The sequence below is a fragment of the Phasianus colchicus genome, chromosome 11 (genome assembly GCF_987193195.1).
Source record: "Phasianus colchicus chromosome 11, bPhaCol1.hap1.1, whole genome shotgun sequence".
Lineage (NCBI taxonomy): Eukaryota > Metazoa > Chordata > Aves > Galliformes > Phasianidae > Phasianus > Phasianus colchicus.
This window is the reverse complement of record NC_143446.1, coordinates 12,103,020-12,123,771: the sequence shown is the minus strand read 5'-3', so window position 1 is coordinate 12,123,771 and position 20,752 is coordinate 12,103,020. Positions and strand designations below refer to the sequence as shown.

General features: G+C 45.9%; 1 protein-coding gene across 4 annotated transcripts in view; it reads left to right on the top strand.

The window, feature by feature from the left end:
- GRIP2 (glutamate receptor interacting protein 2) overlaps positions 1-20,752 on the top strand; it is a 248,274-nt gene that overhangs the window by 45,518 nt on the left and 182,004 nt on the right. Inside the window, exon 1 of one of the 4 annotated variants that reach the window (XM_090148251.1) lies at positions 14,636-14,746. The exons of the other annotated variants lie outside the window; for them this stretch is intronic. The gene's annotated coding sequence lies outside the window, so the exon portion shown is untranslated. Of the gene's footprint in view, positions 1-14,635; positions 14,747-20,752 lie in introns of those variants that run through there. 4 annotated transcript variants of the gene reach the window in all.

Below are 20,752 nucleotides of genomic sequence, written 5' to 3'. Positions count from 1 at the left end.
TAACTTTGCCTCCCTTCATCATTGCTGGAGGTGTTGTCAATCAAGTAATTCTTGTTTGGGTTAACAAGGAAATTGGTGGCTCCAGATGCCCCCTTCTGTGCCAGCTGGGCACAACCTTGTTAAGTGTCTCCTGGATGGAGAGGGCATGGCAGAGCCCAGTTCTGCAGATGGGCAATAAGGGTGATGGGTATAACAGAGAGGATCCTCTGCTGAGCCCAGGGCTCTTGCCCTAAAGTAAATGGAGGGGGTGGGTATCCCCAGCTGGGGATAGCCTTTGTTGATCTCTAGGCAGGGGGAAATTGATCTGGAGATTCAATCGAAGTGAAATTTGAGTTGCCCCTTGGTGAGCATTGTGAGTGATGCAGACAAGCTAGTCAGTCTGTTAAACCTGAATCTTGCTTACCAAGTGCTCAGAGATCTAACTTTCAAAGTAGGGGTCCTGAGAAGGTGCTTGAGAGCAGGAGAAAATGAATGAGAGGAAGACTTGGCATCCCAAGCTGCAACTTGGCTGGCTGGCAGATGGCCTCTCACCTTTGGCTTACCCCAAAGACAACCATGTGGTGTAAGTCCTCCCCTGCCTCCTCCTTCCAGAAGATCTTGATGTAGGGTATTCCCTTCTGCCCATATTTCCTCCAACATACTGCAGGCATCAGTTTAATTAGAAATAAAAATTGATTAGCGTGGTCTCTAGTGGATCTGTCAGATTTGGCAGTAATGGCAATTAATATGCGTGCAGCTGTTAGTAGAATGGCTGCTGTTCCTGTTAAAAACTGCTCAGCCCTGTTCCTAGGTGCTGGTTCCTGGGTGGAGCCAGCTCAGGTGTGGGCAGGTGAGATTTTTCTTGGCTCTTCCTAAGGACTGAACCTTGCTGTATAGCTCCCCTTGCCAGCAGGAGGGCAGAAGTGATGCCTCATAAACAGCCATGTGTTCCCTTTCTTTGTGCCCTGCTGGAAGCTGATTTGGGTATCCCCAGGCTTGCCACCCACAGCATAGATCCCTTTTGCTGAGCCCACTCTGGATGAGGAGCCTTCTTTTTCAGACAGTGTGACCTCTTTCCCATGTGTGTTTGCAGCACTGAAAGCCAGCTGGGTGATTTCTCCTTTTTTATTTTTTTTAATAGTTCATACTCCATAAAGTATGAAGAATCCACCTTGAAATGGAGAGTCAATATATTGGTTGCTTCTATGCCTTAGGGAATTGTGTGTGTTAAAGAGGTAAAGAGTTCAGGAGTTCATTGCATGGGATAAGCTGGGAGGCAGAGGGGGACTCTCTTCATTCTCTTACAAGCATACTTGCAAGTCTGTGTAAGGGTAGTAGATTTGTTCCTGTTTATGTTTTTTCCATGGAAGTCTCCTCCAAAATGAACGGATCTCTCAGCAATAGTGTGCTACACTGCGTGGTCAGTAGGAACCAAGCAGGTCAGTAGCAGCAGGGCTGTGCTTCTTTGCCAGCTCTAACAAAGTCTCACTACAGAGAGATGACATTGTCCCAGTCTGAGCTTTGTGAGACCAGTTAAGTTGTCTAACTCAGTGCTTCTCCTCACTCCTATAAAATAAGCTTGTGGTTGAGCTGGGCTATGGTATTTCTAAGCCTCTGGCTCCCTGGTGGAGGTGTTCAGAGCAGCAGCTCAGCTTGTATGGTCCTGAGCAGAGGCTGATGCTGTGATGTGATGCCCAGAGCCCCAGTTCGCCAGACCATTGTGTTCTGTGCCTGGTACAGATGTGCTGACAGTCAGGTTTTTATCCTTTGCTTGCCCTCCAGCCCTGTGTTCCTGAAGCTTTCCTGAAGGCACTAAGGGGCAGTGAAGTGATAGGAGGGAAGGGCTGCCTTTTTGGCTTGTTGAGATTTTTTTTCTTGCTTTGAGCCAACAGCAAAAACCTCACTGGGGATGGAGGAAGTGGAACTGGAAGAGAACCCCACAGCAAGATTACCTGCTGGGTGAGTGGAGGGGAAGTGTATGCAAGCTATCCACGGATGGATTTCCCAGTAACAGAGCTTGCTGCAGGGGCAGCAGCATCACAGGGAACACCTGCACTGGTGCCTTGAGACTCAGCTGGGCACAGCATGATGGAGCATTTTATATTGCCACTTGTGAACTGCAGGAGATTGCAGCACACCTGTTCTCACCTCCCTCCTGTGGGTTTTGCAGCTGAAAGTCATTCTGTTACCTTTTCTTGGAATTTTTGTGGGTTTTGATGCAAGTCTCAGTTCTTCACTGCTTGCACATCTTGTCTAAGATGAGTTAATAACTTACCAATGACTCTGTAGAGCATGGCTACCAGCTTTTGGATGATGACTGTATTAGCTGTGCTGCTGACAGCTCTTTGCCTTTCATGCTAGAGGGTTACTTAATGAAAAAATCCCCTCAGGAAAGATGTAGAAATACCATTGTGATAACTAACACTTCCCTGCACAATGAGAGCAGGGGAGACAAACGAAGCCCCCCAGGAAGGTGCCAGGAGCAAAGCCAGTGCCAGAAAGAACATTGGATCTGCCAGGATCGTGGGCTGGCTGCCTGCACAGCTCCCCATCAGGCAGCTTTGCTGTGACAGTGAGCACAACCCCTGGGTGATGCTGTAGGAGTGAAATAGCTATTAATTGCAGCAGTCTGCTTCTCTGCTCCTGACTTGCTAGGATTTCTTGAGCGATTTCTGGGTTACAAAGCATAACCTCCTATGGTGAGTGGTATGAGATGTCTAACCTTATGTTGTTGTGTTGGACCTTTGTTTGGATAGTGGTGATGGTCACTCCACTGAGGAAAGCTCTGTAGAATTAGGGCATATTCAGAGAATGGAAGAACAGTTAATTACATGGAAAAACTTTTTTTAGAAAGCAAGAAAATGAAGACAGGGAGTCTACCTTAGAAAGTACTTCTGTAAGAAAGGATGCTGGTAAAATACATACCATAATAACCAGCCCAGAGTAGGTCAAGTGGGGATGTATTCTACTTTGTCAATAGAGAAATAACAAAGGAGAGGAACAATGAAGGGGATGTAAAAATGCCTCAAATGTCACCTTCATTGCTAGTAAAGGGAAATGCATCATCCACGTGGTGGGGCTGTGGAGTTGACCATCCCTTGAAACGACATGAAAGGCAAGAATTTATTTCTTAGGATTCAAGGATGGGTAGGCTACTGTGGAAGTAGTTGAAATTCATCTTGCAATTCAATACAGGATGTGGGGCCACCCAGCATGAATTTCCTCATGGCAGTGGGTCCAACACGAGGACGTGTTTCTGCACTGCCTGTTGGCATATCTTCTGTTAATGGTGACCTGGAAGCAGGGCTGACATGCCTTCCTGCAGCTTTTCATATTGTCTATATCATATCTAAAAACTGGGAGGGAGTCACTAAAATGTTACGTAGGATGCTTGGTGATCTCCTGTCCCTCGTCTGAAGCTGGATGCCTTGCTCTCTTGTTCCTGTTTTAGTACCTTTGAGCTACTTTGTGACATTGTACTGAGCCACTATTCAGCTTGTTTGGGTTCTCAGCAATATCCCTTGCTATTTTGAGGAAGGAGGTGTTTGCAGTAACAGTGATGCTGAGAAATGCCATTGCTATACATGCCAACGGCACATTTCTATGCACAGTATCTTGTTTTCCTCTTTGCCCATTGCACATTCTTTAACAGGAAGGCAGATTTCTTCTGCTCTAAACAGAAGAGAAAGCCATCGGCTGCATAAAAGCCATAAAAAGCTTTCATCCTTCAGAGCCTGGTAAATCTCCCATGAAAATCAACGAAATGGCTTCAGCTGATAGACATGCCATATCAAGTCAAACCTGATCTGGCAGAGAGGTTCACAACTGTTCCATCCTTTAGCCCATTCACGGTTAGGACTGTGTTGTGTAGATCCGTGGTATCACCCACTGACAGAAACAGCTGCTCTGCCCTTGGCTTTCCCTAATTTCCTACCATAACATAACCATCCAGAAGAGTCCAGATATCAGGAATGCTGCAAAGCAAGCAATACTACAGATGGTTGGTAGACCACAGTACATGCTCTGTGTGTACAGCAGAGATCTCCATTGCATCTTCTCTTTTCCCCCTGTTTCTGCAGAGCTTAAGAAAGTCTTCTTGCTGGAGAGGTGGGAAGAAAAAGGGCAGTCTTTAACCTTTGACATCCATATCATTGCTTGGAGGACTACTATTGTGGTCACTGTAGCACTATGACTGTTAGCTTCAGTCTTGTGAAGTCACGGAGCTGCAAGACTACTTTATATCAGTATAGAAAGTGGCATTAAAGTGGTCATAAATCACTCTGGTTCTCAGGGAAGGGTAGGACTCTTCCTATCTCCTGAAAGAGGTACTTGGTTGGTGAGTGGAAATGTGGTTTCTCTTGTGCTTAAACGCAGCTGTTTAAAAATAAATGGCTTGTGCAGTTGGAGGGGGGTGGTGGTGGTGGCAGGGGGAGGTCAGAACCAGCAAATCCAGAACTGAAGTCAGCAATTGAATCAAAGAGAATGAGCATACAAATCCTTACCAGGCTCTGTTGTTCCTGAGCACCTCTGAGTTGGAGGAGGGGATGGATTCTCCCATGGCCACTCGGTGCTCTGCCAAGTAATGCTTTTCCACATATAAAAGTGACACTGTGTTTCTTCCTATCACTCCATTCTCAGTAGAAAATAAGATGTTTCCTGGGCAAATGCTTCCAAAGATGATGAATAAAACAAACTATATGTCGCCAAAAATACATATTAAAGATAAAATGTGAAGTGCAGGAAGTGGAGAAAAGGAATGGGAGTTCTCAGCTCCCCTCTTCAGGCTACTGAGATGCCGAACACTTCGTTTTCTTCCCTAAAGTTCATCTTTCTTTGTGCCTGGGTTACCCTGTTTCATTTAAAATGAGTCTTCAAATCCGTTTTGTTAAATAGCTGCAAAATCCTGTGTGGATGCTCTTCAGTTGATTTAATCTTGGTTTATGTTGATTTAGTTTCTTGCCAACTTTTGCTAAATCCATTTGAGACAGAGTTAAATCAACTTATGAGTGTCCTTGCAATTTAATTAAATCGACTGATGTAGCTAATGTAACTGATTGTAATTAAACGCATGCAGCTTTTATATAAAGACAAGCCCTGAGGGTGTTCAGGAAATCCCATCTCATGTTCCCATTAGCCCCTAAAAACAGTTTGTTCACTGTTCCCCACTTCTGCCTCTGATTGTTGTCCCAGAGCAGAGCTTTGCGGTGCTAGGCCAGGCTTTGTTCCATGCATTCCCTGCCCCAGCAGCTCTGCCCCCCTGCTAGCTTTCCCCTCCATAGTTGCAGTTGTATATTTGTGCCCTGATGGCCTTATGGGGAATAGTGCTGGGTCACTTGCTGTTCCAGATGAAAAAATAACCTGCTTAAAAACAGGGGAATGTGAAATGTTGGGTTCATTCTTTAACCTCCTTCAGCATCCAGAGTCACCCCCTGAAAAGTCTAAAGCTATAGGGACTGGTCTAGAGGCTTCTCTTGTCTTGGTACCTCACAAAGGATGTTCTTGTTCAGCGTGAGCTTCTGTAGGTTCACTGATGGAATCAAGCAACATGACAGCAATATTCTGAGTGTTTAACTGACCGTGTAAGAACAAGTTACTCTGAACGCTTTTGCTCGGTGTGTGTTGCTCTTTCTCTCAAACTGGAGCCAGAGGTCTGTAACGCTGTAATCTTTCCTACGACAGCCAGATCCTACACCCTAAAGGCTGCCTTTGATCTGCACCCAAGAGCCTTGCTGTCCAAGGGGGCAAAGATCCTGTGTTCATGTGAATTTCTGCCTCTGAGTGATAGAAGAAGCCCAGATGAGAGAGCAGCCAGAGTGGGTTTGTAGCACCCTGCTCTTTTTTCTCAGTATTGCTTGAAATTTCTGCAGTGATACCAGTGAAGGGAAAGCTGAGGAGGGTGTCCCTTCTCCCACCCCCTGCTGCCAACTTCCTCAAAAGTTTGGGTAGCTAGGGAATGGACAGGGGAGGCACCATCCACACCCATGCAAGCTTTTAATTTTTTTTTTTTGCTGCTCTCTTTCCAGTTCAGTTCACACATTAAGAAAACATTAATAGCCTCTGAGTTTCACGCTCTGCTTGCGTCTCTTGTAACAAGATCTGCTGACTTCTGTGGAGCACTCCCTCCATGAGTGAAGGTGCCATCTGTGGATGTAATACTAAGTGACAGTGTTGTAAACAAAGAGAAACCCGTGGGGTTCCGGTGGGGCTGTTTATGCTCCAGTGCTCAAGTCTGTACCTTCTCAGGGTCTCCAAAGAGCAGTGTTAAGCCTCTGCTGCCAGGTGTTCAGCTGGGGGGGCTCTTCTCCCTGGTTCCAGCGATGCCAAGGCTCATCTTGCTTTTGGACTTTCTTCCTTTATTTCACCTCCCTTTCCTTTGCTTGGGGCATCACCAGACTTCTCTGGGGGACACTGGAGGTCTCAGGCTCTGTAATCCACAGATAGAACCATTTCTTGCTCCCTTGTTGGTTCGGGAGGAGCAGATGTGGTTGATTGGTGTCTTCTGCAATAGCGTGGAAATGGGTCAGGTCTACTGGTGGAGCAGAGCCCCTTCCATACTGTGTCCTATTGTGTTTAATGGCAGCTGTGCCTGTGAGAGCAGTGAGACTGCTGTGCTTGGGGCTGGGGAGCTGAGCAAGTCAGTAGCTCAAGAAAGCCCCTAAGAGGAAAGCACACTGAGGTGCCTCTGTGTCTGAGCCACATGAACTTTTCTGTTTGGGAGGTGAGGTGGGAGCTGGAGTTCAGAGAGCATCGGCTGGAGAGATTTGTGGCCAGAAAGAGTGTGTAGGGGGGGAAGATAAGTAACTTCTTAGCATGACTGTACATGGAATGCAGTAAGAGATACGCTAGAAGTAACTCTTTGGGGATGGATTTACTGATGGGAGTTGAAGTTTGTGTGGTTTTTTGGAGTGTTTCTTTTTTTTTAAGAGCAGCTGATTGTGAAATCCAAGTGTCTGAAGGCTGATTAAGTCCTAAATCTTAGAGTGCCAGAGAAGATAGGGGACCTTTCAGCAGATGTATTTCAGGTGAGCTTTGGAAATAGGCCAGACTGGATGGCCTTGGTGAAGCTGACATCTTGCATGACAGTTGAGAAAAGCCAAGCAAAGGAGAGGTGAGCTTCTGAATCACCCAGCACAGGGGGACTGCTGGAAGGCACTGAGGAGCAAAACAAACACAATGCTTTTTTTTTCCAATGAAGCTTAAGGAAAGTAACTTTAAAGAAAGGTCAACATAAGCATTCATCTAGGTGTTAAGCAGAGCGTATCAAAGCAACTAAAAATAGTTTCCAAAGAAAAAAAACTAATGTTTTAAGATGTTTGTTTTGTTCATTTGTTCAAACTCTCTTTCCATGTGCTCATCTGTAAAAATGAGTTTAGATTCATTTTTTTAATGAGTGGAGGGGAAAAAAATTGGAAAGTGACTTTTGATTATTTTTGCTGTTGAAAGAAATACTGCAGAGAAACTAATGAAGGAGAGAAGGAAGGGGTTGGAACGTTTCTCAGCCTGTCTTGTACCAGGGAGTGTTGTACAGCAATATCACAGCTGTCTTGCTATCCAGCACTGAAGTGAAGGAAGGAAGCTGAGAGGCATGAGATGAGCACATACCGTGTGCAATGCATACGTGTGTTATGTATGTGTAGCACCTCTGGGAGAAGTTGAGAGTGGTTAAATGGCGGAAGCAGCTCAGAGCTGAACAAACGAGGTAAGAGCAGTGGGGCTGCTGGTGCAGGGATGAGCCGTGGCAGCAAGGACAGAGCCTGCAGAGTGGCACTGTGAAACACTTGGATGTTTAAAATTCTTATTGGAGTCTTTCCTCATTTATGAAGACTTTTTTCTCCCTGAATCTTTATATTTGCAGCCCTTCCCCCCAGTCCTCCACCTCCCTCCCCCCAAAAAAGTCTGGGAATCAATGGTGCTCTGTCCTCAATCACAAAATCAGTTTGGTGTCTTACTCTTCCAGCCTTGTGTCTGGGAACCAGGTAGCAGGGGAGAGTAGTTCATTGGGGTTTCTGGTCAGTAACAGAAGAGTGGCAGCGTGATGACACTGTCCCCAGAGCCTTTCCTACTGCAGAGGCAGGTGAGCACCCTGCTGACCCATGGCGAAAACAGAGCTGCTGTGTAGTGTGTTTCAGCTGTGGTTTGTGGGTGACTTCCTAGGCACCTGACAGTACCTGGTTCCAGCAATTGATTGAGGAATGTGCATCCATCATCTTATTCATCCCCTCCAAATGCTGCTATTGCTTTGGGTTTTGGACTGGCGTGGAAGTTAGCTGTGAGATGACCTAACAGGGAGAAGCACTGCAAATTAGAAACAATAAAAATTGCTGTTAAGGTGCACTTTTCCCTCTTCCCTCTGCTCCTCTGGGAGTTAAAGTGAGAGAACAGTGTGGAGCTCAAGCCTGGTGAGTCTGGCTCTACAGCAATCCTGAGCACTTAGGAGCAAGTGGTGTTTGGAAGATCACAGGTGAGGGGGTTTTAATGATCTCTCCAAAGAGATTCATGTACTCATGAGTACTCCCCAGCTGTATGTCTCTGTGTTGTTTTTTGTTTTTTTTTTTTGCAAATGCTGTTTTTGTGATGTCCATCATGTCTGTGTGGTTCTGATATGCTCTGCAGAGTAAGCTCTGGCTACCTTGATCTAACAAGTGAAAAGTGCTTCCAGTTCTGCCTCACTGAGAGCGTTGGAATGGAGCAGCTTATGGGCCAGTAGTCTTGGGAGCCTGTTTTCTGTGCTGATCCCTGAGGTGCATCAGTGTTCTTTCAGTTTGCAAGAAAAGTCACTGAATAATGCTGTCCAAAGGCAGAGTTACTGAAAAGACTGCAAAAAGTATTGAGACTCAAATAGTCACTGTTTTTTTTTTTATTGCCTGTGGACTTGCTTTCAGCCAAATATCAAGTGCTGTGCAAGCCAAAAATATTCCTGGTTCTTTGTTGTAAAACATGGCACTGGTTATCCAAGGTGTTTTTTGCTTTAGGCACAAGATTCCTATCTACCATAAGGATGATTTGGGAGAGGTGGTTAAGGAGCTTTGTGCTTTCACAAATATTCAATGCATCTTTTCCTTCTAACTAAAGACAAGACAGTATTTGGCTTGGATCTGTACTGCAGTTTAGATTAAAAGACAAACAAACAACTGGATATTTGGGTTTGCTTTTAAGAATTTATGTAAGCCTTAGGTACTTTCACCATGGACTTTCACATGGTTCTCTGACTCCCAGTCCATTCTTAGATCCAAAATCCCCCCCCCCCCCCCCCCCGAAATAATAGACTTTTGCTATATAGCTGGGTTTTGCTGCATAGCAGTGTTGAAACTCCTTGCCTGCAAAAGACACTTAACCAGCATGGTGCTGCCATGGCTTGGGCTCTTGGATGAGAGTTGCATGTGGTCAACAGAGAGGATGAGAAAAAGCTCCAAATGCGTAACTTGAAGACTCCACTTCCAACCCACCTCTCATTTTCAGGCTAATTCATGATTTTCAGCCCTTGCTGGCTGACATCTTATTGCTAAGTCCCCAGGAATGTTTCATGCCAACACAATCCCTCCTGAGACGTACAGGAGAAAGCTCACTAGGGCATCTCACAGTCTGGACACTTTCTCCACAGGTGGGCCTTGCAACACGCTGCCACACAGGCAGCGTTCTGAATTTAATTTCCTTATTGTTTCATTGCCCCCAGAGAACTTCTGCAAGTCATTAGAAAATGCAGAACTGGTTTGGCCACAAAAAGTTCTTTCCGTGGTGTGGAGGAGTTGCTGAGCAGAACCACCTGCTTTTAATTAATCTTTTGAACCAATTTGGTTCTAGCAAACCAATTCCATTAACAGGCTAAGCAGAATAATGATAGGCACAGCTGCTATAATTCCTTGTTACACTCCTAGTTTAAACAAAATCCTCTTTGCATTGGGAAACACTAATCTAATGTCACGACTGTTTTCATTATGAAATCTTTGGTAGCTGAACACATCCAAATGCTTCGCATGTTTTCGTAATTTTTTTCCTCCCTGTTATATGGCCAAAATATGTAAATTATGGGATGACTTCTCCCCAGAGAAACAGAGCTAATTGGTGCGTTAATATCTCAGAAACGAATCAAATTGACATCCCCCACTATAGAGTGGACTTATAGTAGCTCTAATGTTCTTTGGGATGATTTAAATTTGATTTTGGCCAGTCTTGTAGCTTGCTTATCAACCAGAAAGGTTCAAATGTGATGTTGCTGTCTTCGCTTCAGAGAATTAGGGCATTCTGGGTTAAGAATGAATTAGTAAATAGACTCAGCTGACTAGAAGGGGTGGCTTGCCAGACTGGGTCAAACCATCAGTCCCAGTGTCCTAATCTGGTGGTGCAAAAGGATGCCCAGGGGATGGGGTCAGTGTGCGCGCATTGGGTATTTGTTCCCTGGCTGTAGCCTTCCTCATGCTTCTCTCTCCCAGCTGGGCTTCCTACAGCTTGAGATTTAGCTTTGAATTGATGTCCTCTTGAAACCCGTCTGTGCTTTTGGACTTCTTCAGCTGCAAGCTATGTAGCGCAGCTGTAATTTGTGTAAGAACACCAGCCTCACTTTGTTTGGCTTAAATGTTATGTCCTTGTGTGTACCCTAAATCCACAGGGGACTTGTCTCTTGCTAGAAGGTCAAAACTACCTTGGGAAGGTGCAGAAATGGCAAGAGCCTTGTCATAGAGTAGGCAAAATGGTTTGGTTTTTCACCAAAGAGGTGAGAGGGGGATGCAGATTCAGATCAACCTGTGCTCCAACACCCAGCTTTTGAATGAATGCTTGCTGCTTGTCTTGTATGCTGTGTGCCTGGTGAGATAACGATGTGCTCTGCTGCCCTTTAGAGCTCACCCCTGAGATTTGATGCTGCTGATTCCTGAAGTAAGCACTGTTTTTCTGAGCTGGGTTTATCACTAAGAAACAGCCAAGGTTTTGTGAACCACAGCCAAGCCATCTACCCCAAGAGAAAGTGCAGGAAGGGGAGTCCTGGCACAGGCTGCTTTCCTCCCTCCTGAAGCGGGAGCAGCCCAGATCCTGCCCTGGGCCTCCAGGCTGGCACAGCTGGTGCTGCCCCTCCTCCTACCAAGATGCTGTTGCTCAGTGTCCCACCTCCATGTGAGCTGATCCCAGGATGTAGTGTCTCACTGCATCTCTGCAAGGATGTTGTGAAGTTTTCTGGCCCTGGGGTTTATGTTTGGGGTGTGCTTACAGACTGCAATGCTGAACTCAAAGGGGAGGCACTGGCTTATACTGCTGGGGTACAGCTGCTCATGTCCATGGGGATGTGCCATGGCCCTGTATGTGTGACCTGTGTTCCCCACTGCTGTGTTCACAGAGCAGCCTTTGTTGCCAGGCTGGTGTTTGAGTCAGACTCAGTGCTGCCTGAAAACGTGGAGGAGTGGGCCCTGGATATCTGTGCAAATCATTTTAATGAAATGATGTGAACAAAATGGAAATTGAAGTCACTGGGACAACTTCAGAACTCTGTCTTACTCTTGTGTGAGATTTTGAGTGATTTGAGAAGTGGCGTTCAGCACAGCTTATCAGCTTAGTGTAGTTTGGAGGAACAGAAATTAGCTGAATACTGGAGGCCAACCTTCAGAGACTGGCTTTGCCAGAGGAGCAGCTGCCAGGCGGAGCTGTACACAACTTGAATGCAGTGGAGCAGGACTGGAAATCCTCCTGGCTCCAATTTTAAGTCGCTTGCTGCAGATAAACAAGCACAGAACCCTCTGCTGACCACATCCATCCTTTTGCAGAGGTGTCAACAGGCATGCACCCCTGGGTAAGTACAGCTTTACTGCTTGAGGTAGCTCCAAACCTGCTCCATTAAGATAAATGGAGATGTGGCTAAAGCATTGTCACGCTTCCCCCTCCTTCCCCCCCCAGTTTAGCTTTGTATTCACTGCATTAATTATGGAGATGGAGACTTCCAGACTGAAAGCTGCTGGGTGTTTGGGATGACTGTCAGGAAGTGAGCATAAGCAGCCCCACTGCTGCTCTGAAGGGAGGAATGTGCCCAACGGGGCTGCCATATTTCTATGGGGTGCTCCTGGAGCCCTTTACTGTTGCTCTCCTCTGTCAGTGCAGCTCATGAAATGTGTGGATGTTTGGCAGGGATCACAGATGACACCAAAACTGCCTCTTAGGGTTTATTTAAAAAAAAACAACAACAAAACAAACAAACAAACAAACAAACAAAAAACACAAACCAACAAAAGAGGGCTTTCCTTTTTCCTTTCAGAAAAAACAAAACCACAACATCCATCTTGGACCAGCAGGCTGGGTATGAAGTCTGCCTCGTTCTGTCAAAACCTCATTTCACCCAATCCTCTGGGGTGTAATGGGTGGCTCCTTCCAGTAAATACTGGCAGATCAGCCAGGATGCTGGAAACAGTCAGAATGTTGCTCGTTACAAAGCTCTTTCAGCCAGCCCAGCTGAACATGATGCTTATCCACTGGGGTTCGGGTGTTGTGTTTGCTGTCAGTACTCTCAACTTGCCTTGACTGGAACCAAGTTCCGAGGCTGAAACCAGGTTTCTATCCTCTAGGCACCCACGTCAGTGGGATGGCGTCTGAATTACAGCTGCCAGGGTAGGCAGCGTAAGGTTTGCTCCCTAAATTAAAATAAGTAGATTTTGTAAATATATATGTATGTATGTGTGTATATATAAAAAAAAAAAAAAACAAAAAAAAAACAACCTGCCCCACACTAGCAAAGTAATAATTGCTTTTAACGTTTTCAAGACTTAATGCTTCTGCCACGGTACATAATCGATAATTGAAATTGCAAGAGGAATGTAATGCTTGGAGTTCATGCAGTTAATTTTATTGCTCGCACTTGTAATTTGAAAGTAATTCTGCAATCAATATGAACATGGCATGGTGTGGAACAGGAAAGCCTGCAGTCCAGCCACTAGCAGTCCTGTATTTCATTGGGAGCCGCTGCTCTGTGTGGCACTGGGATGAATTTGACCCAGTTTCTTTCTCTAGTCATATAAATAAGATCTTGGTGCTGTTTAGGTGCACCTAATGTTTCTGCATTGTGTGAGGTCATGTTTCTCAAAGGCTTCTGATGTTTCAAGCCCTTTCTGTGCCCCACAAACTGCTTCAGGTGCTGCTTGGAGCTGTGGCAGACTCCAAAACTTTTCCCTGTCTAAATCCTCCTCTTGCACAGGAAAATGTGCCCCCCAGAAAGGGGCAGGAGATGGAGGGGCTTTTCTGCTTATGGGCCTTGCAAATATGTGTATCATCAGGAGAGTGGCCTGTCTCTGGCCTTGGAACCCATCTCTTAGGAGAGTCCAGCCAACTCTGACATCCTACTTTCCTCTCCTCAAGCAGTTGTAGCTCCAAGGGGGAGGAAAGCCAAGAGCCCAGAGATGGATCTTTATGTTGTCACTGTCAGTCCTGGTTTCTGTCTTGCTGGCTGGAGGACCCTCATCCCTTTCTGCAGCAGTCAGGTGGGTTTTGCAGAGGAAAAGGTGATGTCTGAATGCTCTGTGTGCCTCACCTATGCTTCTGCTTTCCTGCATTTATTGCCACAGCAATAAGCATAGCTTATTCCGCAGGCTGTCTCTGTGACACTGAAGTTCAAAGGTTTTCTGATGTGAAGTCTGAAGTGACGCGTGCCCTGATCAAGAGAGCAGCACGAGCCCTTCATCTCCCTGAGCTGGGATTGGGGCCGAGTGCTGCCATTGGGCTGTCTGGCTGCTCACACAAACTGGCATCCTCTTGATCTCTATGGGAGTACTGACAAATTTAAGAGCAAGTGAGGCTTTCTCTGGATGTAAAATAACCAAGCAGGCTAACTTTAGAAAATATCAAGGCTCTGATTGTTTTTTTTCAAAATAGCTTTGGTGCGTAATTTCCAACAGCAGGCAGAACTTGTAGGGAGGCTATTTGAATTAGAGGACTCTTCTTTTACCTTCAGTCTCATCCTGTTAATTTATCAAGCCAATTAACCAACGTTACCCAGGGATACTTTGCTCCTGTGCTGTGCCCTCCCCCACCCTGGTTGAGAGATGTCTGCACACACGGTGTGTTATTCCTTGCCTGTAAATTGTATGCAAGTACATTGGCACTTTCTCATTTGTTTGGCTTTATTTTAATCTCTTCACCCCGAGCACAGCTGAAGTACATCACAGGTTCTGCAGCTAATTAGCACAATTACAGCTGTCCGCATCAGGTTGGGAGATTGAGTTAGGGCAGTCAGGATCCCAATGTGCTGGAGTCTCATTACTGAGTCTCCAGTGCAGCCACATCTAATGAAATTCAAACAGATCGGGTTAAATTAGATTAGTTAATGGAATCCTCATCTTCTTAGTTTAATGTAATTCTGAATGGTGAATCTTTAGTTTCCCTGGAAAATAAATGTTTCTTTGGATTGGATCTGACTGAACCCTGCAGGCCTCAGCTCCTGGGGCTGGGAGCACTTTGTGTCCAGAACCTGAACTGCGTGGGCTCAGCTTGTTGGTGGCTTTCAGGGATTGTGTGCTAGAGAGGTCTGGGAGTAGCTTGGTCTGGGAGGGGAAGGGAGCATTTTGCAGTGCTCTTCCCTGGTAACTGTGGGGTGGTCTCAAGGGTCTCACGTGGTGAGTCCTTCCTGCTCTTACGTCACCACAGCTGGAGCAGGAGAGGTGTGGAAGCGTTCTTTGTTGCATCACATTCTGTCGTTTGTTAGTCTTGTGCTACCTGTAACCTGGTGCTTTGCCCTGGTACCTGGGAAGGGTGAAGGACAGAGGAGGTGCCCAGCTGCGACTCAGCGATTGCCCTGCTGGTGAGTTGATTCTCTTTCAAAGTAAACAAACTTCTGGGAATATAGTGGCACCAGATTCCTTAGCCTCTATACAGGCTAATAAAAGAATACTTTGCAAATTCTCTTCTCTTGAAATTTGCTAAAAAGAAAGATTCAGGGGAAGACATCTGCAAAATGCTCTTTTATAGAAGCAATGCCACTTCCTTTGCAATCTCTAGCACAGGCAGCAAGAATGGTGGCGAAGTGAGTAGCTTACAGCAGCTCTCCAGCCTCATTGGTGAACTGCAAAAGTGCACCGGGCGCAATGAAGCAGCTTGAAGTGTCCTTTTGCTGTGACTTCTGCTAACAGTAGGAAAACAAGCAAGATGTAGCAAAAGGTCAATTCTGTGCTTCTGTCTGCCTGCCCATCTCCAACTTAGTGCCTGTGGGCACTGATGGGAGTGAGCGGCAGGCAAGAGGAAGGGGGGTTTGAACAGAAAAAATGAAATATGTTTGCTGTATTTCTGCCCATGAGCAAGGTGCTTCCATTTTTGCACCCTGTAAGTATGACATCTTTTGCAAGTGCTAAATTCACATAATTTGCAGTGGAATTGTGAGTGCAGTTGCTTGGTGTTGCCTGCTCACAGCGTGAGGGCTTCTGAAAGGCCATTAAAGCTGCGTGCTGTGTTCAGTGCAGATCCCCGTCATTTACCCGCTGGAACACCAGGCACTCTTCCTGACTGCGTGGTGCCTCGTCTGCACCGCGCTGCTGTTGATTGGAGCACCTCCTGGGATCAGATGGCATGTCTGATTCTTTTCCCCTGTCTTCCAGTGAACTCTTAATGAGGCTGGATTAGAAGAAAAGTTAGCTTTTGGATGCACAGAGGCACTGAGGGCTTTGAGCTCCTCGTGATAGTTCCATTATCATAGCGTTGCTTTTAGTAGCACCTGCTGGTAACAGTGAAAGTCCCAGAGAAAAGGTAGTGCCATTTCTGAGGGTCATCAATGCTGTGTCCCCTGTGGGCTCTGTGGTTTGGCAGATGTATTGTCCCCTCTCTGCTTGTTGCTCTCATGCTGCCTTGCAGGTCTGATTGCTTTCCTGCAGGTCACAGGGTGCTGCTGGGACTGGAAGCGGTTGATCCCAGTGGAACTCCTTGCTCCTTCCTTAATACGTGTTTCTTCTCAGCTGAAAATCACATTGCCAGCTCAATAATTGTTTTCATTGCTTCACTGGGAGTAGTGAGGTTAACATCTTGAGCAGCAGCTGAAATAGATGAGCAAATAGCACAATAGCTTAATCCCCTGGAAATTACACTTTTCAGTGTGGAGTTATGTTTCCTTTTTATCTCCCTCATGACTCTTTCTTTTAAAGGGCAGAATTACATTTCACTTACAGCTGAGCTCAGAACCTGTACTCTCTTGCTGCTGTGTGTACAGTTACTGAATAGTCCTGTGGGTATCCCTCTTCCTGAGTGCAATTTCCCATCTGTAGAAACTCTGGAGATATGGGAAGTGCAGGCAGAGCTGCAAGGTCTCACCTCCTGGATTCAAATCACTTGCATGCAGTGCCTGAGGGCCCACAGTGGAGCAGTAGCTCCTGGTCCTGCCTGCAACAAAGCTGAGAGAGTGTTCAAGTTGTCATCTCAGAGATGAGCAGCTTCCAATGTACATAAATATTCAGCCCTGCTCTGTTGGCTCTATGGCTTTCCTTATAAGCATGCGGTCGATTTCCAAGTGAGCCATCTGGGTTTGACAGATGTCTGTGGCTTTTTCTGGGCCCATTGTTAAAGGGGGAAAAGGGAGGGAATATTCTGAATTGAAGGAAATGGCTTCTGCTGGCAGTCTGCAATTTGATGGGCTGGGAGATGAACTGCCCTGCTCGCTCTCTCAGCTGCCATCAGCTCCATTCACTGTAACCTGCTTTTACAGCCTGAAAGCATTCTTCATGTGGGAAGTGCTGGAATTGCTGCTTTCTGGGGAGGAAGTTCAGGTGCACTTTTACTGCAGAGCCAGGGGGCTTTGTGTGTAGATCTAAAGGTGTTGACACGGTTTCTGATGCCACACACTTGGTCTTTGTAGCCCTTATTGGGGAGTTAAATTGCTGTACCATACAGCATGCTGTTTTCCCTTTCCATCCCAAAGCTTTGCAAATCCTTATGCAAGGTAAGGTCTTTCCTCCACTGTATCTGAGAGAGCCGTGTGTGCTCTTACACTCTAAATAACACAATTCAAAGAGACTTTTACTTCCTAATGTAAAAAGATCCCTGTCTCTGATTATTGCTGACAAATTGTGAAGCTAGAAAAGCTGACATTATGGCTAAATACCAACATCAAATGTCAACATTATGCTGTCTGTATATTTCTCCTTTTGGACTTTTTGTTCTTGATGAAAGCATGCGAAATACATCAGCTGCCTGAAAGAGGGGATATTAAAAATGGGAAGGGAGGCAAAATGTGTTCTTAAGGTGTCTTATGGGAAGTGAATTTCAAATAATGTACTCAGGTGAGAAGTTGTTGGATGAGACTGTTTGCTCCTCCTCCCTAACAGCAGCAGGGAGCCTCCACGTCTCCCTGTGCTGACACATGTACAGGTTTTGCTCCACTTGAAGTGTTTCTGCCCTTCTTGAGATGCTGCTGTTGGTGTGTGGGGCATCTGGCACAGCCTCTCTGAAACTGCAGGGCTGCTACCACACTGTCACGTCCTGACTTTGAATGTGTAAATGACTGTGATGCTGCAGTGAGAGCGGTGTCTAAAGGACACATTTGGGATGACTTAAGTAAACCCACTGATTTTATGTTTGCTTGTGGAGTTTGGGTGATTAGCTGAAAAGGGAAGAAGTGCAGGGGAGCACCGTAATTATTCAATATTGCATTTGTGGCAACAGACCAAGTGGAAAATTGTCAAAAATAGAAATTCTGTAAAGAAATCTGTCAATACTGGAAGCCTCTTTTCCTTCTCTGTGTTATCTTCCCCAAGGGAGGTAATAAAGGGTGATATTACATAATCCTTGTGTTTATTTACTGTAACAATTTCCCACCAACCAGCTAGTACCAAATTACCATCCACAGACCATAGGTGGTCCAGAAGGTCAAGGAGAATAAGCTATGGGGCCGTACTGCTGATTGTTAAATGTTCATTTGCAAGGTGAACATGGAGATACTTCTTGCCTGAGAAATGGCAGATGGGAGCTGGATATGAGATAGCAGTGTGCCCTCATAGCCCAGAAAGCCAACTGTACCCTGGGCTGTGTCCAAAGCAGCGCAGCCAGCAGGTCAAGGAGGTGATCCTGCCCCTCTGCTGTGCAGTGAGGCCTCAGCTGGAATGCTGCATCCGGATGTGGAGCCCTCAGTACGGGAGAGTTGTGGACCTGCTGGAGTGCCTCCAGAGGAGGGCCACAAATTATCCAAGAAATGCACCTCTCCTATGAGGACAGGCTAAGAGAGCTGGGGCTGTGCAGCCTGGAGGAGAGAAGGCTCTGAGGAGACCTGATAGCAGCCTCTCAGTATTTAAAAGAGAACTAGAAGAACAGAGGTGACAGGCTCTTTAGCAGGGTCCTTTGTGATAGGACAAGGGGAAATAATTTCAAACTAAAAGAGATTTACATTGACTGTAAGAAATACCTTTTTTTACAATAAGGGTGGTGAGGCACTGGCACAGATTGCGCGGAGATGTGGTGGATTCCAGGAGACAGCCAGGGTCAGGCTGGATGGGCCCTGAGCACCTGATGGAGCTGTAGGTGTTCCTGTATATTGCAGGGGATTAGGACCAGATGGCCTTCAAGGGTCCCTTCCATCTCAGAAGATTCTATGAAATATGTGAGCATGAATGAGAAATACCTCAAGTTACTGGCCCTTTGATAGTGCAGAAATTTTGCGTGTCCCAGTGCTGTGGCAAATGCTGTCTGCTGCCAGCTCCTGTAGCCCTGTGGTGATAGGAAGTGCTGGAAGCTGAGGACAGCAGTATGCTTCAGATTTGTTGTGGGGCTCCCTGACCAGCAGCCTACTCTGGCAGCACATCCCTGGGCACATCCCGTGTGTCAGGGACAGGTCCAGTCCCCACACCAAAGCAGCTGCTCTTCTGTGAGCTTTCCTCAGCCCCTGGCTTGGGAGCATCTTTGAGGCACGTCCTCCCTATTCCTTAGCAGTTACACCTCCAGGAGTTTTTCTGCAGATCTGAAGTGTTCCAGGGATTACACCCAGTGTGACCTATAGATGTTAAATGAGGGAAGGAAATTGAATTTTAATGTAGTACCACAGTAGTGTGTTCTTTGCTGTGTTTACTAAGCCCTTAGCACGTGCAAGATCTCACTTCTAAAAACATTATCAGTTTTGTTTGGTGTCAAGTCTGTAGGAGAAACTTCCTCTGGTTTGTAAACTCATAGCTTTCACATCTGGAGCCTCTCTGAAGCCCTCAATTTGGGTAACAAATGTGTGTGGTTTGTGCTGTCCAGCTGTGCATGCTGCATTGAATGGATCATGAAGGATGAACTTAATGTGTTTTGGACATACAGATTTCTCTGAGGGCCGTCACTGCATTTCTGAACCACCAAACTCCTTGTTTCTATTCAATGTTTGCTCTGCAGAAATGTTTTCCCTTTGTCAGCTTTCTGTATGTTTTTAACATCAAGGTGCCTGCCCTGCAGTGTAAATGTTTCTGAAAAGATTTTGTCCCAACTGTGCATTGCATAGTTTTGTTTTCTCATAAATAGCTCTGGAATGGCACTTAGGTTCATGTTTTTATGTGACTCCAGGGGAAAGTGGTAATTTCTGCAGAAGGGTCTGACTGTAATAATTGTTAGGGAGGGGTGGGTGAGAGGGAAAACAAACAGAAATCAAGTGGCCAGCAAAACACTTTTGAATGAGGTGGGATTCAGGGTGTGCCCAGATCTTTAGCTGCCTTTCTACATCCCTTTGCCTCCAGCGGTGCATGGTGCTGATGCACCTCTGTAAGAGCAGTGTGTGACAGCACTGGCTTTTCCCCTCTCACTACTGCATTCTGCCCTGGCACTGAGCTATCAGCAGTGGGCACTAAGAGCTGGGTGTGGAGGGAGGCATGGGGCTGCGAGGGGTCCTGCAGCTGGTAAAATGAGAGAAACCACTGGGAAGCATTGAGTTTTGTAGAGACTTCAAGTTAATCTGATTTGCTTTAGGGGTCAACACCTGAATAAATATTTGCAATAAGACCTTTACCAGCTTTTGCTGAACCTAGTCTGAGGCTGGCTTGTACTCTCTAAAGAGGTGGAAGAAAAACAGATGAGATGAAAAGGTTTGCATTAGTATTGATAGTGATGTTTGGGCAAAGATTTCTTTTTGTCTTACTTAAAGGGAAAATGGGTCTAGGAGGTGTTTGTGAGATTACAGAAGAGGCACATTGGGACATAATTCTTCCGTCTGTGTGAATTTTTAAAATACCTGCAGCTAGAAAAGCTTTGCTCTTGAAAGCATCCCATGAAACTCAGAATTTGCTTTCAAAGTGAGAAGAGCTGCAAATGAATACGTCGGAAAGCAAAGGGCAAAATGCTGCTTTGAAGGGGCGTACGGCTGTGTGGAGTAGAGAGCTCTGTTGATAAAGCCTGCTTGGATTTTCAAAGGCTTTTATCTAAGTTCCTTATAGAAGATTTTAAGGAAACTGATCTGCTGTGAAAACATAGGGAAGTAGTAAGTTAAAGCAAGAGGAATGGAGAGTGGAAGTAAATTGGCTTTCCTGGTGGAAGGAATCACAGAATTGTTAAGGTTGGAAAAGACCTCCAAGATGATCTAGTCCAACTGTCTATCTACCACCACCATGCCCACTGACCACGTCCCTCAGTGCCACATCTCCCCAGTTCTTGAACCCCTCCAGGGATGGTGACTCCACTGCTCCCTGGGCAGCAGTGCCAGTGCATCACCACTCTTACTGAGAAGAAATTATTTCTACTATCCAACCTAGTCATAGGTAGAATTCTGTAACGTTCATTCTGCTACCTTTGGCTGCTTCAGGTGCACATCAGTGAATTGCAAGAGGAACGAATAGAAGAGAAATGAGTTTTGGCAAAATAGCAAGCTATT